Genomic DNA, 18687 nt, shown 5'->3' with positions numbered 1-18687 from the left:
CTTTAACGCTGGCACATTTGTCCCTGCAGGGACTTCTGCACAGTCGTGACGACAACACAATTCTCTGCTGGCTATTACAGTCAATGGGGTTAAAAACAAAAGCTCATGGTTGTTCTTACACACATCTCGTACTTTCCTTTCGCATTCTAGACAAGTGTTGGTAGCAGTATAGCATTAAACTAGCTGCCAGGGTTGTGCGTCATTCAACCGAATGCCTTTTATCCCTTTTGGAAAAAGATGTATACTATATATACTTGTTTAGTATACTTAGAAGTATACTTAGTATGGTCATCAACACATCAAAATATGTGGACTACTTTGAAAAAAAAAAAAAAAAATATATATATATATATATATATATATATATATATATATATATATATATATATATATATATATATAAATTATTAAACAATGTAAATTTTGAATTTATTTTAAGCTATTTTATATTTTAATTGATATTTTACTGTTAAACAGTCATGAAAGTGTACTCCTCAATTAAGTGGTGTATTTTTTCATTAATATTTGCAAGTACATTGTTGTTGTTGTTTGTTTGTTTGTTTGTTTGTTTGTTTTTATATATAGTAGTACATTACAAGTGCATAATGAAAATAAATAAGCCCACTTCTTTTTCCACAAGGGAAATTCCCATTTATTTGATTAATTTGTACTGAAGTGACAGACAGAATGCAGAATTTCAATGCAAGGAAGTAGAATTTTAATTAAATTCCAAGTATTTTTAACTAAACAATCAGTTTGTCATGAGACACACCGCAGAAATTGAATTTAAGAAAGTACAATTAAAAAGGAAATACAGTATATGAAATTCATATTAATTTCACTTTTAACAGAACAATCAGTTAATGTTAATGCAATTGTTCATGTTGATCGAGGCATTCCAGTAAATTCCTCTTCCTGTCATTCCTATTCTCGTTCCAAATCAGATTCCTGTTCCTGGTGTGCCCAAGTCAACTCTAATTCCAACTGTTTAATTGTTTTGATTGTCACTGCTAGTAAATGATCAAGCACAGCTGAGTTATATACGTCCTAAGGTGGTTTAGCATTGCCAAAGACACCTCCAAAAGGACAGGTACATGGGCTACAATGGTGCCATGGTTGTGTAAGAGCAACATGGCTTACATTGTCTTACAAAAACCCATAGTGCACACTGATGACATTTGTTGTCATTACTGCCGAAGAACTAATTGAACCCAAGAAATTTTTTCACTTGAGTTAGGGTTTTTGGCACTGCCAAAACAAACAGCATGGGCATTGTCATCCTTTTCTTTCTATGAACTTATGGAGCACTACCACACTTCTGTTTTAAATCTTAATTAAGTCTTTTTTTGCCTATTACTTATATAGGCTATACATTTTCCTTAAAGCATCCCATTTTGTCCCAGGGCTTGAAAACCTGTGCCCAGTTAGGTCCATGCAGAAACTTGTGAATGATTCTTGTCGTGGCATCAACGTTTAGTTACATTATTCAATGATTTGGATTGTCTGCCATTTTTATGCATTGGTTTAAACAGACAAATAACATGCAAAAAATTGGATCAGCCTTTCATGCCAAACACTGGTGTTGACCTAAGTAAATGGGGTCAATTTTGACGTGGACTTCAGCAAAAGGCAAGTTTTATTGATCTTTTCAGCAATGACCTACTTGCATGTTTAAGCACGTTTTCCCATTATGAAGGTTTCCGCACATGACTGCTGTGTTTTACAAGGAATCTATTGATGTCCCATTGCTGTGGGACAGGGCAATTCATTTAAGTGTTGTGATGTATTACCAAGGCCCGACTGTGTTGTTGGGTTATTACTTCACTTAATACTGGATCCTGGGGAGTGCTAAAATACCGTGTTCTCTCACGCATCCATCGCCTGCTACGTGCATGTGTGTGTACTACCGTCAACTGTAAAAACCTTTGAGAAAGTGGAAAACCAATATATCCTATGGATGACTTAAGTTTAGGAGTGGACTTTAACCTCGTAGTTTTAATCATCTCAGACTGACATGCAATTAAGGACATGACATGCATTTTATTAACCATTACCATCAGGCAAAGAGAACAGAGGCGATTACATTCCAACACCTAGTTCACTGCTTTGGAAAGACCACTTTGTAGTGGAAGTTCATGTGGAGATGAATGAAAATTGCAAGTGTGAAAAGCCCAAGCTTTCAACACTTATTTATATTTTTTTGAAGCTTCTGTATTCAAACTCACTAACACTTCCTTTTCTTTAACTAAACCTCATGTTATCCCTAATGTTTAACTCTTATGTATTGTAACTCTCAAGACATCAATCATTGACATCAATTAGTATTTATTTTTCTGTGCAGTGAGTGCTACAGCTGAGAAGATTAACAGTGAAAAATTTTACAGATAACCATTTAGTGTTTTTCTCCCCCAACTTCCTATGTTACAATTACGGATGTATTTTTATGTGGGTTGCGCACTATTTGTTTGCTTTGACGCACGCAACTGTATGCGCATTTCAGACCCATTATTCTTAGAGACCTTCAGTCCTCAAACACTTGAATGGACGTCATTCTTGAGGAATAATTTCAGATCAGTTGACTTCAAGGCTACCGCTGATGTAACTCCAGAAGTCACAATTAAAGCATGAGGAGGATTCTAATGCATAGCTTCATTACTTTGGACGGGATTTAACCGGATGGTGCAGCAGTTGTATGCGTGATAATTGAATTATCAGACTCTTGACAAACACATTTAATGAGTGCTCTCCAAAGCCGACCTGATCCTCGGCCCAATCCACAGCACTGATCCTGTAGAGACCCACACAAATATAGCCTCAGCTGTCCAGACTATGAGAGTATACTATGCCGGTTTGTGCTTGATAATTGGATCAGTAACATGACACCTTTTTTAAATTTCCAGACTTTTTAATTATTCAGCAATACATCACAATTCTATTTATAACTACAATGACTTGTATAACCATCTACTATGGTAAGCAGTTTTTTTTTTTCTCTTTTTTTCCAGAATTTTATTCATTGTGTTCTTTTTTGGGAAGACATAAGTCTTGCAGAAAAACAAAATTTAAACAGGAAATTACCCTCATAAAAGTGTGTAATTTGGTTAATAAGTTTAAAAAAATTTGTTTTCATGACAACGCTAGGCTTAAGCATTTTTGAAAATGCAGTAGAAGTCTTTCAAAACCATTTGAAACCGACCTGAGTAAAACTCTGCACATTTGAAATGATAATTTTTGTATATTGTGATGGTTTATTTGTCATTGACCTAAGCAGAGTATAAAATGTGTAGTACAAATAAGAGGGGGGCACTCTGTATGAGTGTATATGAACAAGAGCTTTTATTTGCTATACGATTATGGAATTTCCCTTTGTCTGAGGTCATTGGGGTCAAATTGGGGCTATGAAAAAGACTTAAGCTGCGTCCGAAATCGAATACTGCGTACTGGGTACTACATTTGAATTTGAACGTACTACTCGACCGTTAGAAAAGTACGTTCTATATAGTATGAATGTGGGTAGTATGAATGGAATTCGGACGTACTACATCCGCCATGTTGACATTGTCACGTGACATACGTCGTCACAACAGCGCGTAAATTTAAAGAGCCCAATCTACTGAGCGAACATCGGTGATGTTTTTCGTTTTTCGTACCGCTTTCGTCTGCGTTTTTATGTCGTTTGAATTAACAATTCAAAGCAGGCGTCGGTCAGCTGTTCGCAGATCATGCCTTCGTTGACAGCTTGTAAATCCTTTACTAAATATAAATTTAGCTTTTAATTTTCTACCTCAGAATAACAGCAGCTACAGCTGTGAACAATGACAGACTGATTTTATGTAAGGATATAAAGTAATTTATTGTAATAAATAAATACAAATAAAATTACACAAAACGAACATAAATTAATAAACTTGAATGAATGCTTAGGCAAATACACACACACACACACACATATATACACATAAATACACACATCACAATATATACATAAATACATACATAATATATACATTATAGACAATATACACACATATATAAATATATATAGTTAGATATAGATATATCAGCAAAAAAATGTGTAACCTATTGAAATTTTATTCTAAAAAACAAAAACTACATATTTACAGACTGTGAACAGCATCATACAGGCTGCTGTCACTGGCCTTTGACATCCAAGAGCTGCATAACATTGTGCACAGAATGAGCAGGTCAGGTCTGTCATGGGGATTTTGAGGAGGCTGATTGCCTTCTCCACCACAGATGACCTGGAGGCAGTGGAAGCAGCTTTTTTTCTGGTAGCTGGAACAATAGATTGCTGTCGCATACAAACTGAACCTCCAGCAAGTGAAGCCCAATGTTATTTCAACAGGAAGTGGTTTCATTCTGTTCAGCTGCAGGTCACCACCATGGTAAGTACCTTGATATCTTTGTTGAGTATCCCGGGTCTGTGTATGATGCCAGGGTGCTGAAGAACTCTGGAGGCCTATCCACCTGCAGGAAAACACATCCTGGGAGATGGTGGGTATCCTTGTGTGAGTGTTCATCTGCCTCATCACAGCAGACAGAGAGCCTGAACACAATCCTGCACAGCTTTGATTCAACACCAATGATGCTCGTGCACAGAACATTGTTGAGAGAGCCTTCAGATGATGAAGACCAGCTGTGCTCCATCTTCTTCTTCAAGGCCCTGGAAGTGAGTTCTGCTTTGTGCAGATGTTGTTGCATGCTGTGCAGTGCTCCACAACCTCCGTCTTCTGAATGAGGACATTGCTGATCCAGAAGTTGTGTAGGATCATGACGATGATACACTGGAACCCCAAAACACAGAAGTCAGCACAGGAGAGCATGTGCAGGACAAACGGACCACAGCTGTGTCACAGCAGACGACCGTATGCAGCTCTTCAAGAGCAGATTACCTGTAGGACAGTCGAACAGGTTAAGACTCTGCAAATCAGTTCATGTTCTCATAGTGCTATTGTTTAAGCTTGTGTAAGTTGTGAAGGTCATTTTAAGACTGTCAAATCAAGATATACATATATTAGTTATTTAAGAAATATAAATACTATAAAATCACATAAATATGTATAAATACACATGTAAGTATTTAAATTTAAACGTGTGTGTATTTATATATACACATAAATATATTACACTCATAACTGGGAATTCATATTACAGTTGAAAATGAAAATTTTACAATTTGAAAATCTAGAAACATATCACATAACATATCATACCAACATATTTACAAGTTTAATTTTAAAATATGTATTACTTTATCCCTGGGTTATATTTTAGAATTCCACTTTTTTTCACTCATTTTTGATACCCAAATTTAAAGTCCTCATCTACAGTTACTGAAATGAAGCTGCTGAAGTTTATTTTCCTGACATTATTATAGAAACGTCTTAAGAAATTCCCTTTTGCTGTTGCTTTAAGCTCTATTATACTACTTTATGAAAATGTTAATATGGTTTTGTCTGAAGCTTTGTGCTCTTATCCATGTAGAAATGAAAAATAAATAAATAAATACATAAAGAGAATAATTTGTATGGGTATTTCTCTAAAGTGTGGCACCCATTCTCAAGACAACATTCTTCAGATGTTAAAAAAAACAACTGGAAACTGCTACAAAATCAGTGCACACAACTGCTTCAAAAGTTATTTGCTATTAAGTACTTTGCAACTGACAAAATAGCAACTGGAAATACCTGGAAATTCATATTATAATATAAAAAAACAGCATAAATCAGTGATGATCCTAACATAAATACATGTAAAGAGTGTGTGTAGTTAAGATTAATTTTAATTTATATACTTACTGAATTATGCTTTCCAGTGAATAGGGTTTCATCAGTGGATGAGAACAAGAGCGTGTTCATCAGTCTCTGTAACATCAGAACAGGGTTTACACATTACACATTACTGATGATTTATGCCTTGTAAGTTAACCAACATTTTTTTTATCAAAATATCAACACTAGTAAAATGTAAATTAACTCGTTTCAATTACTTAAAATTTTGTAATTTTATATCATTAAATTACTTAACGAGCCGTCTGTAGAAAGCAGCCTTAACAAGCTAAGGCACAGCCTCTGATCGATAATGATTATTAAACATATTTTTAAACTCAATTTACAAAACAGTCTCATCAGTTTACAATGTGTAAAGCTTTAACAAATCAGTCGTTTACTTGGATTATGTTAAACAAGTACACTTTAACCACAATGAACAGCGTTTATCCATAAGGTACTTACACTTCAAAACAGTGGCGTCACGATCCTCCGATTTTCCGTTATTTTCGAATATGAGTATGACGAGCCTTCTCCCGGTGCCTCATAGGATAGAGAAGTGTCCATCCTATGCATACTACGGAATTCGGCCGGAAGTAGTAGGCCATCCGGGTACATCTCGCCTACTTTTTTTTAGAATACTGAGAATTCGGACATACTACTTGCTTCGCATACTGTTTTTCGCCTACTATATAGTATGGAAGTATGCGATTTCGGACGCGGCTATAATTGCTCATCTTGAGTGGATTGGTCAATGAGGCAGCTCTTGTAGATGTTAAATCACAGCAGCTCACTCCAGCTCTCTGATGTCTCCATTAAATTGATCCCAGTGGGACAGACTCCCTCAGTCTTCCTCGTTAACGTGGAGAGCAGCACAGGTGTTTACCAGATGCTGCTGGACAAAGGAATCCTACTACATATAGATATTTGAAGAACTCTATGCTTTCATCTACAGTTATTAGCTTTGTGTTGGAATAATTCCTGAACCGCATCACTTACTTGTCATATACTAAAATTCAAACTGGCCTTGTCGACAGGCATGAAACCAGGATGGGCAACAGAAAAATGGCAGTGTCTGAGTTTACACATCTCCAACCTAACCAGACTATATCTGCATAAATTAAGGACCCAAGGATTGGAAGTGTTGAGTATGATTACAATGGACACCCTGGACGTCTCCTCTCTCACACTTCATTACCATCCCAACTTCATTAACTTCATTAACATCTGCAACGTGTCCTCCTCTCCTGTCAGAAACAATGGCCTCCACAGGTGTCAGGAGGAGAAGAGAGGGGGGTTGTATTTTTGTGTGTTTGCGTCTAGTTTGGTAGCTTTCGCCAACGACGACTCTGAAATTAACACCTGCGTTCATTGAAGATAACATGGAGGGTGCCCAGGCATCCACAGAAAGAGACAGTGATGAGATGATGAAAATAAAGCTGTTTCTCTTGAGTCTGGCAGGTTGATGCTCCTGGCAAACGGGAAGCATAATTAAACTATCAGAAGTAATTAAGAGATGTTTCTTTGCCTAAGATGCATTTCAAATCTCCTGCATGTATCTGTTCCAGATCCAAGCGCGAACACACTCTATCATTTCAGCTCATTTTAAACTGATTATAACTCTGTTAGAATTGCCAGTTTTTAAATTATGTCTACAAAATCGTGCAAAGCCACCTTTGGAACAATTATATAAATATAGTTCATGTGACACCCAACTGTTTTATGAAACAAATGAAGGAGTGAATATAAATTTTACTCTCATAATTAAACCTACACTTGCGGCAAAGTGCAAAAGTGCATCTCTCAAAGGCTTCTATTTATTAGCAGTGGCCTTATAGGTGTATTGGTAAAGTAAGGGTGTGTGTACTGTATGTAAGTTGAGAACAGTCTTCATTCATATTGGTCTTTCTCCAGTTGGAGACATACATTCAGGGCTGTTTTATTTTTCAAGGAGAGACTCATTTTGTGGTTTTACATTGAATGAGGGGTAAAATTCTGTCTATGTCTGGAGGATATTCAGGGGCTTGAGTTGAGGAGATGAGTAGTATTTCAATGTTAATGGCAGTCCAGAAGCGAGCTGCGACCTTTATAATTTTAACTGTAAAACCCACTATTTTAGGACATCATAATTTTGCTTGGCCAATGTGCAAACAAAAATGTTCTATCCAGATGCATATGATGGCAATGTTAAGACCAAACTGAAGTTTCTTTCTTGTTACACTGGCACTGGACTTAATCGGTCTAAATCAGTTAAGACTACTTCTTAACTTTATTTTATGTATTTTTAATTCTATTTTATTTACTATTGCTGTTCTCTTTATTATGCTTATGTAATAATTTTTAAGTACCACTGTGTATGCATTTTGCTATGTAAATAAACTATTTACATATTTACTGGAATTTTATGCAACCTAATTCATATTCATGAGCTAAGCTGATAAGGTTTATAATATGGCCTGCCAACTTTTCAGATTGTTTCTCTACCCCTGGATATATATATATATATATATATATATATATATATATATATATATATATATATATACACAAGTCTTATGGACAAGGCAGTCTTGGATTATGAAGAATACTTTTTGCCACCAAAAACTTTTGTCGAAAATGGGATTTGTCGGAATGGAACATTGACTAAAGCCTCATTTTCGTAATGAGCATGCAGACTCAGTAATACTTTGTTTAAGATATAGGCAGTGTTTGTTTTCCCTAGCACATTCTCGATTTCTTTTCTTTCTTACTTTCTTTTTCTCACTTTCTAATATGAGAAGAGTCAGTGAGTTTGGCACTCAGTTGTGGTTAGCAGGTGTAAGTGAGCTCTGTGTTCCTGGTTTGCCTCATTAATGTGGCAGCTGAGAGCTCCATTCTTAATTTATTTTTTCTGTGCTAAAGCAGACACTCCTCTGCCACCAGCACATCTGAGATTATTGTATTAAACACTCTTCTGTAGACCATTTCTTCAAATCTGTCTGCCGTGCTGAATCCTGGCAACCGACTTTAGGAATGAACTGATGCCCTAGTATGCCCTAGTAGTTTTAGACAAACAATCTTTACAAAATCCCTTACAAAATCTAAAGTGATGGTATCAGATAGTAATACCATGGTACTGAATAATTATGGCAGATATTGATTCTGAAATCTGGGTGGCCAATCTATTGTAAATAGGTAGATAATAAAATGAATAATATGACTGAGGCGTTTCTGGAAGCACTCCTACATATAGACAGTTACACAAAAGAACACCGATTATTACGTTTTAGGGTTGTCAGTTGATTAAAACAATGAATCACATTCCCTCTGTTAATATGAACTATATTGAACCTGCTGAAATGTTCCTATAAATATTTAGCTTTTCCAAATGTGCATTGTGAATAATTAGATAAATTTCCCTACTAACCTGTAGCAGTCCCGTGGTTGTCTTCACATAAGCATTGTTTTTAAGTATGTCTCATATTTCAGACCGGTTTGGTTTCCTTTTATAACTGAATTTGCGTCATACAAAGGATTTGCTTTTGTGTGTTGCTTTGTTGTGCTCTTATTCCAGTCCATAGTTTGAATGAATGTGGTCCCTGCCTTAGGAAATGTAACACAATGCTAAACGTTAAACAATGTTATATTTAATTAATCTCAAAGATGAATGCATTGACAGCACTACTGCTATGAATATTAATTAAGACTTTGGGCATAAACACATAAATTACTACTACTATGATTATCAGTGAGAAAACATTAAAACATTTAATAATAATATATATATATATATCATCAGGTTATATCTTCTCTTGTTCCTGAAAATGTCCAGATTTTAAGTAATCTTGCAGACACTTATTTTAAGCAGTGTTTAGTTTTCTAGGTGGCTGAAGCACATAAAAAAATATACATATTTGTAAACCGTTAACCAGTACTTGTACAGTACAGTACAGTATTTGAAAACTGAAGTGCATCATTAAGCTTAGACCATTCCTTGACAGTGAATGAGATGTAAACTTTTGAGTTTTTCCCCAGAAATCAGTAGAAAAAATGACTGATGTACAAGCAAGGGTGTATTTATATTGTGGAAATGATGCATGTGCGAGTAACATGTTTGTTAGTCAGTCCATCTGAGTAATTATCAGTTAAAATAGTTATTAGTTGATGCTGATGATCTTTATGTCAATAAATATTGTAAATAATTTGAGCAACCTTTATTTACTTTTAATTTATTTATCAATGAAGGACAGTTAAGAAAATCTCGTGTGTCTTTCTCAAATGCCTCAGAAATAGCTTTCAACACAGATGAAATCTTTGCTTGGAAAAATAACTAGACTATGCAAAAAGATCTGGCCCAGTTTAAAAGCTCCATTGTGCTTGCAGATCATTATAGCAATGGCTGGTATTTATTGTTTATATAGATATCGCCTTGGTAACAGATGTGCCCATGGGAATTGAGCTATTAGTCTATGCCTCAATCAATTAGCCACCCAGGAACCATCTGACCTGAGAACACAGATTGGGATACTCTTTGCAAGGTGGACATTGTCTTGCTTCAAAAGACATCATCTGGTTCAAAGGTCATACAACATTCTGTTCATTTTGAGCCAGCCTCCCCAAGAGGGCAGTATTATGCTCTATGTAAACTGCATAGTGATCAGCTGTCACTGATTACACATTGGGATCCGTCCTGATTGTTGGCAGCAACTGATATGTGAGATTTGATAATGTTGCTCTATTGTTTTACTCCTTGAGCAATCCATCATCTTCAGTGGCAGATCTCTGTGGTTGCTGCGAGAGAAGCGTGTGTGTGCTTACCGTGCACATTTAAGCGACAGAGGGAGTGCACAGACATGAAGTAGGCTGTGAGCTGGGGAGATACAACAGATAAACCCAATGTGGCATGAGATAATAACGCCTTTAGCAAAACACAGAGGTGAAAATGTGGGGAAAAAAACCTATTCCCCCACCTTGGATCAATAAGCTTACATTTATGTGGCGAGCGTACGCACAGGTCGCTGTCTTTCTCACCTCTCTTCTAGCGCCAGTTGGCTGACTCTCAATTTTCTCTGTCAAGGAGCTGAATATAAACCATCTACCTGCAGTGCACTGCGAGATCCAATACACATCTGTTTAAATAAAAAAAGACAGTAAGAGACACGTCCCCCTCTAAAGGTTTGCTGTTTGGAGCAGACGGCTTAACGAGGGTAATCATTAAGATTTGAGTCTGTTTGTGCTGGGTTTGATTTCCTGCCTGGCTGCCTGTGTAACCACACACACATCCTGTTTCATCAATACCATCCCAAACTCTACATCATGAACGTTTAGGGAGCTGTTTGGAGATGGTTGTCCCAAAAGGATACTGCATTAGCATCTTATTGTATTATGTTAAAAGCTGGTCTCACTTGAAGTGATTCAGGTCGTTCCACACTACTTAGTCTTGGATTGTCCTTTTTTAAAGATCAAGTGTGTAATTCTAGTTTCACTAAGACAATATTTAAGCTTTTTTTTTTTTCAAACACTGCCATTGGTCAGATAAATAAAAGTTCTATGTTTATATGTTTCAAACGGGACAATGCTGATGGCACAAACCACAAACAGTCAACCAAACAGCGGTTTGCAAATGGTTTACTTATTGCAGTGCAGGTTTACAGTGTATTTATATGGTTTATGTTTTTTGTTTTTATCAAAACAAAATGCAAATACTTGCATTTCCTGGAGCTGACTTTCCTTTTCCGTTTACATAATTTATGCTATAAGCCATTGGATTATGTTAACTAGTAACCAAATAGCATAATTTGGGCACTATTGTATCAAACATTCTGTATGGCTCTGTTCCATTATGTAACAACCACTTATCACCTTCCAATCCTAATAGACGCAATCAAGTCCCATCTTATGTGTATTATTGTTGGATATCCTATTACTGTCAGATATGTTGCATTTTAAGCAGTAAAATAAATTACAATTCTCATTGACTGCAACACAGAAAAAAAAAATCAAGGTTGTGGAAGAGGTTAAAGGATAATATTTAAGGTGTTGAGAGCGTACATGAAAAGCAAAACCTGACCTGTATCTGTGCGTTCAGAAACTGAGTGGATGTCATTAATGGCCAGCAGCTTATTCTGCTGCTGAGAGGCTTTTGCTAATGTAAACTGTCAGATAGAACATATTGCTGCCTGAAGCGTACGCGTACAATGGAAAAATGAACCGTCACAGCATGAGAGCAGTATTAGACGTAGTGTGAAAAAGAGACGGGAAGAGAATGAGGTCAAAAGAGAGAGAGAAACAGAGAGAGAAGCAAAGACTGATATAGCAAAAAGGGAGCGATCCTGGAATTCCATGCATCAGACCTGAGTTCTCTGAAGTGCATTCAACCTGCAGTGAGTCCACCCCCTCTACCTTTTCCCTGTTTTGCAGACTCGGGCAGTGATGAGTGTTTCTCACTGAAGGGCATGACCTTGACGACAATTCAAACCATTCTGACTCCAAACCCACCATTTGGTAATGCCTAAAAATCACAAGGCTCAAACAGCACCTAAACTCAAAACAACAAATATACAAATCAGCTGATTTTGAAAATGCCTGTGTTGCTCTAAATTGTTTTCTCGGCAAACTGAGCTCAAGCTGTGTTTATTGCGGTGGCTTTTTATAGTTCCTTTAGGCCACCGCTCCGCCCCCACTCCCCTAACGGGCCAAACATCTGGACCAGGGGAGGGGCCAAGCAGCTGCTCCGGGCTCACTGTGCATTTGCATACAGCTTCTTTGGGAATGCCCTTGACTGACTCCTCAAGGGGATGTTGGCTACATCCACACTACAAGATAGAAAGGCATAAAAGAGCAGGAATTAATGGCAGTCTTATGAGGCATTCACACAGGATGTGTTCTTCCATTCTGATTGGTCTGTTTTTTTTTAAACTGACATTTTATGTATCTGCTGTACTGCATGTTAAACAACAAATTGTTCTATTTATAACTAACCATTTTTTAATTTACAGTTTTTTATATAAATTCAGTTAATAAATAGTAGTGAGATGAGCCTTAAACCCAAGACTTTCGTCTAGCATATGTTTATACTAACTTTTAGATTATTAGACAATTCGATTATTTGTAGTCTTGATGCTCTCAGTTATCAGCTGTGAACTGGTGTGTCAATCTAGCTGTGTGTGTGTGTGTGTGTGATAATGTACACACAAAAGTATGTATAGTTTTAGATTTTATTGATATAATTGATCATATTGACCTCGATTTTGTATATTTTACATCATGTGGCTATCTATGACCCTATAGAAACAGGCATGTGATGCTGGTTGAGAACCTCTCAGTATTCTATTAATAGCAAGCTGGTATTGTTTTACAAATATTGCCTTAGTCATTTAAAAAGGAAAAAGAGAGAGATGTTGTTCGTAAAAGACAAAAGCAGAAGATGAGAATGTTTGTTGAGTAAAGAAATCCAATGTGTGTACACGAGAGTGCTCGTGTCACAGTAAATGAGTGAGTGCCTGGAGAGAGAAAGAGAGAGAGTGTGCGTGCGCATGTGTGACGAGAGAGAATGACAGTGTGTGTGAAAGAAAGAGATAGGAAAAGGGAGGGTATCGGGGGTAGGTGGGCGGGAAGACGAGTAGGAAGGCTGCGAGAGAGAGAGAAATTCAGTGCTGCGTGTCAGAGCGGTGTGTAAGAGAGAGAGAGAGAGAGAGCGTGTGTGTACAGGGCATCCATATTTTTCTGCAGGACAAACGGAGTTGTTTTCACTTAATTCTATTTCAGCCTTTACCTCCTGCTCTTCCTGACATCCAGCTCTGAACAAAAACCCAGGGGTGACTACAGACCGCCAGGTAGGGACACTTGACTGTGCTGAGAACAGTCCTCTGTGGGTCTGTGTGTTTTAGTTACCTATAACCTCTTTAGTCAAGTGTACTGAACTGTTTAAGAAGATTCTAGTTCTATAGACGCTGCTTTGGGTTTTAAAGTCTTGAAATGGCTTAGATATCAACATCTGACTCTACTCATATGATGAGAATAAAACACTACTTACATATTTGCAGGCATATGTGTTGTGATTACATGCTCAGCCATGTGAAAGGCTTTTGCATTTCATTACAGAGTGAAAACAATCAATAATAGCACTAACTAGAACATGAGACACACTGCTTCCTACCTCCAGTGCATCGTGACGGCTGATTCCAGGAGGAATAACTTTACTAGCTTCCTGCCGTCTACTGACGCTCTCACTAATTCTGACACTGGCGATCTCCACACATCTCTCCCCCTGCCTGAACGTTTTCTTTGAAAACTCTCAGCTTGAAGCAAGAGGGTCTTTCTAGACACGACTGTTATTTACACAGAGCATTTAAGAGGACGGACTATCTGCTTTTTCTGAAAGAGCAGACATAAGAGTAGGCAGGCAAAGAAACATAGATTGTCTATCATTATAGTGGTGAAATTGTTATATGCTTTTTGTTTGTATTCTACACACCCCTTCCACCACATTCCCACATGTACTGTAGCTCTCATCTCATACCCCTTTTTCCCCATGGTGTTTGCAGCCCCTAACGTACAGAGTTATCAAACCTCAAGGCATTATCACCTTGTGTGTAGTCAGTTTTACTTGCCTTTCAGTGATGTCAAACCACACCTAAATGACAGATATCTTCTGGTTTCACTATATTTTAGCCCCTCAGTTCAAGTTAAAGCCCCGTTCCTCCATTAGTTTGCAATCTAAAGAAGGAACAAAGGGGCTTTCGGATTGCGGTTAGCATGCACAGTTGTTTCCTCATTTCAAAACATGAAAGAGGGGAAAAGTGGCTTATTGCGGAGCTTCAAACAACTTATCTCCATTTGGTTCCATTTTCCTGCCTGGCATAATCCTAAAAAGCCACTGCATGCCATCCATCCCTTTTTTTTAAATGGATCTTTTCTTAATCAAAGCAAACTGTACTCTGATTCATTTTAATTTCCTACCCCCCAAAAGGCTGTTTTTACATCAATTTATTTTGTAGCCCTTGTGTTTGAATATTAATTTGTACTTTTAAGGTGGTATAGAAGGCGTCACAGAGGTTCTTTACATTATGGCTGTTGGCACCACAGTACGATTGACCACCTCTGCCTGAGTTTAACCTGCACCCCTCTTGTTTGGTTTAGTACCATAGAGACTGGTTTGAATTGAGTTCATTGTCAATGAGTTCAGAAATAAACAATCTGTGTGTGTGTGTGTGTGTGTGTGTGTGTGTCCAGCTGTTGCACCAGATCTCATACAGCATCAATAGTTAATGAGTGATGCTGGCAAGAGCTCTACTGATGTTTTTTTTTTTTTCTTCTTCTTTTTTTTTTCTTATGGCTGTGTTATTTGTATGAGCTATGAATTTCACAGAAGGTAGAACAAAACATGACAGTAGCAGGGCTGTAAAATGACATGGATGAGGACAGGAGTCGACCTGTATGAGATGTATGCAGAGAGAAAACCCACATGCTTTTGTCAGGAAGAAAGACCAAACTGAAACAAAACTAGGTGTAAATGCATGTGAAAGGTTGCTTTTTTTTTTTTTTTTTACATATGCATTGCAGTGACAAGTGTGAGTCTGTATGAGTGTTTCCCCCCTTTTTGGACTGTATTTGCGATTGACTTGCTGTTAGCGGGATGTTTTTTTTTTCTCTCTCTCTCTCTCCCACTCCTCACGAGCTCACAAACTGTGCCTTGTGATTGGTCGTCTCTCCAACACTCTTCGGGAAGAAATGACAGAGTGGAATTAGGGTCACATGATCAGTGATGTTGGGATTCAGCGCTCACAATCTCCTCTTTTTAATCTCCCTTATAGACTCTCTCTTTCTGTATCTCTGTTGCTGCGGATTTGTATTATCTAACGGATTTATCCTGCTGTCAAAAATTAGCTGTATGATTGTCTGCTTAGTGTATACGCTTACCAAGCAGCTGGTTCAAGCATTATTCCTAATAAAAATAAAAATAAATAAATAGGGAGATAAAAATACATATCTGCAGATGACCATATTGGAGCAAAGCACTGTGTGTAGTCTTAACCATGTGTATACTGTACAGCTATGGAAGCTAAGCATTGTATTATAGTTCCAGGAATTAAGAATTATTATTTATTTATTTTTTCAGTTAATTTGTTCTGTCTATTGTTAACCCCAACATCAGGGCTTTCACTTGCATTCAAAGAAGCAAGGGAGCATATAATCCTTGTCCAAAAATAAAATAAAAATGAAATCACAAAGAAATGAGTATAGCAGTATTTCTATTAGATTTTTTTTTTTTTTTTTTTACATAATTTGGAACCTATCCAAAAGGATGCTGTTAATAAGAATTCTCTATAAATCAAATAAGATCCTGTAGCTGAAAACTGAAATCTCAAAATCTTCTGTTTTGATTGTCTTAAAAGTGCTAATGTGCATAAGACAAAAGACACAGACATCAGTCTGAGGCTTATGTAAATAAACAGTTTTAAAAATGCAACAGACGCAATGCAAGAAACGCCCTCATAGGTGCTGAGGATACTGTTGACAGCTCTGAGCAAACGAGCCTCATAGCCGCCCACAGAGTGTGCGCTTTTCCACACTCCTCAACACAACACACAGCTTTCAGCACCTCTTGCTTTTGGACAGCGCCACCTGCCTCGACTCTTTCAGCACTGGACAGCGACACACTTCCAGGCTTTAAGTGAGTGGGCTGCTTTAAAACCACTGTTCTGAGGACAGCGACGATCTCAGTGGCTATTCTGTCAGTATACAAGTTCCTCTACATTCATGTTTTGCTCTTTCCATAAAAGGGTCAGAAATTAATGCTTAGTGGTTGCAAACCCTTTGTAGACTGACTGTTTCCCTTTATAGTGTCTTTTACTTTCTTAGGCATCATTGTTTATTTTCTTTATTGTTCTTAAACTCACGCACAACGCAGGAGCAGCTGCCTAGCAACCATTTAGAACATCTAAGTACCTTCCTAGCAACCAGCCAGAACAACCTTCAGATAATATAGTATGCATTGTTATAATATAATAAAGTATGCAGAATTTTTTGGCATAAAATATTTGTCCATTTTATAGAAAAAGAGATAATAAATCCTCAGTCTAGGGATGATGCAAGTTGTCCTCGAAAAGGTGAAAGTTATCCTAAAAATCTGCTTTTATTCTGGTTCATGATTGAATGCTGTGTGATCAACATTTTCAGATGTAATGTGCATTTCATTCTTAGTAGTTTGCGGTGTTAAATGACGGGACCTTCAAGCATTCCATAACGCAGTGACTATTGATGTTGACTCATGCTGCCATTCTATAGACTCATCTGTTTCTTTCACTGTAGCAGGATGAAGATCACTTGTGGCGTCTATGTAGTGCATATGTGTTTAGCATGTTAGCTATATCGTGTTGGTCATGCATATGTATGGGACATGCTAAATAATGAAATGCTCTTGTGTAAAGCTCTTGTCTAAAGCTGTTTCTTTTAAGCCGGCATGGTGTATTTCACGGTCAGAATCGATTTAATTAATCTGGCCTTGGTCATTCTGAGAATGATGTATTACTCACCAAGCTTCTGACAATTCACCGTATTGATTTTAATACCTAATTTTCATTTCTTTTTCTTTTTTTTCCGTGCATCGTGAATACATGCTGGACATGAAAGCTGAGCAATAATGTAGACCAGTGATTCAGATTTATTGTGCAGTTAAAAGTTCCCACCGATTCAGAGATAATGTCTGGAGTAATTTTATGCTGTGCTTCAATCATTTGATAGTTTAATGTTGTAGAGCTTGACTCACATTTCCCAGAATTGTTCCATTTGATCTATACAATATGAAAAATAAAAGCACATGACATAAGTTTACCTTTAACTCCCTGAAAGCTGGACTTTGTGATTCATTCTTGAGTTAATGCGGCAGTGCTGAAAAGTGGCAATGCTGAAGTGAACCAGTAAATATAATGTGAACAGAACGTTTCTCATCGTCATCCCACCCCACTGATGTCTCATGAAGATAATCACAGGTCAAAAGCTGTTTGCTTGTAGATAGAAGGACAATAACCCTTGTAAGCAGCATGATGTTGCAGGCTGTGGTCATTTGCATGTGTATATTAGCATAATTGAATAGGCAGGAGTTAAGTGCATTTCAGCAGGCTGTTAATAACATGGCCCCCACACCACCAGATACATTTGTTTCTGTTTTTTCTCATCTATACCACCAAGCATCCATTTGCTTTCAGTCATTTTCTCCTTCTTTCTGTGTCCTTCACTCTGCCGGTGAGCAGAATAAAGTTGAGGTTGGTTTCCTCTTCCCCTGAGGGTGTCTAATGCCATACATGCTGTCCACAGTCTACCAGATCATTCTGACCACTCTTACTCCAGCAGCTCTGCAGGTCTTGGCCAGTGCTGTCGACTGTGAAAAGATTCAGAAGTGAAAAAGACAATGGATTATATCTGAAACAATTAAGTAAACATTAAGTATACATACTACATACTGTGGCAGTATTAGTAGTCTGTTATCATGCTACAGTATTTCAAACATAAATGTGTTCCACTCCATTAGTTTGATTAAAAGTTATGCAATGTATGCAGGCCATGTTGCCATGTGTCTCCAGAGTAATTTTGTGCTATACATTCTTATTTAACACCATATTGTCACGTCTCAGGAGTAACTTTTTTTTTTTCGTAGTTTTTTTCGTAGATATAGTATATAAACACATGAAGCCTATGTATAAGCCACAATCATAAAATATGTTGACTTTAAAGAAGGGAAGCTTGTTTGTCATTAGTTCAATGTTTAACAGAGGTCACACAGTGTGCATCAGCCTTACACCTGAGTCATATGTTGACTTGTTCATGGGTCATTGAGCTAAATCACATGACACATACTTCCTGACCTCCAAATAACACTAATGACCTTCCGATTGTAAGATCTCTAATCTCTGACTAC

The 18687-nt window shown here is 37.3% G+C and overlaps 1 protein-coding gene across 4 annotated transcripts in view; it reads left to right on the top strand.

Annotated features, from left to right (window-relative positions):
* syt1a (synaptotagmin Ia) overlaps window positions 1-18687 on the top strand; it is a 184565-nt gene that overhangs the window by 89674 nt on the left and 76204 nt on the right. Inside the window, exon 1 of one of the 4 annotated variants that reach the window (XM_052577373.1) lies at window positions 13438-13603. The exons of the other annotated variants lie outside the window; for them this stretch is intronic. The gene's annotated coding sequence lies outside the window, so the exon portion shown is untranslated. Of the gene's footprint in view, window positions 1-13437; window positions 13604-18687 lie in introns of those variants that run through there. 4 annotated transcript variants of the gene reach the window in all.

This window comes from Carassius gibelio, chromosome A4 (genome assembly GCF_023724105.1).
Source record: "Carassius gibelio isolate Cgi1373 ecotype wild population from Czech Republic chromosome A4, carGib1.2-hapl.c, whole genome shotgun sequence".
NCBI classification, from domain to species: Eukaryota; Metazoa; Chordata; class Actinopteri; order Cypriniformes; family Cyprinidae; genus Carassius; species Carassius gibelio.
Note: the sequence above shows the minus strand (reverse complement) of the source record. Positions and strands in the feature narration are given on the sequence as shown.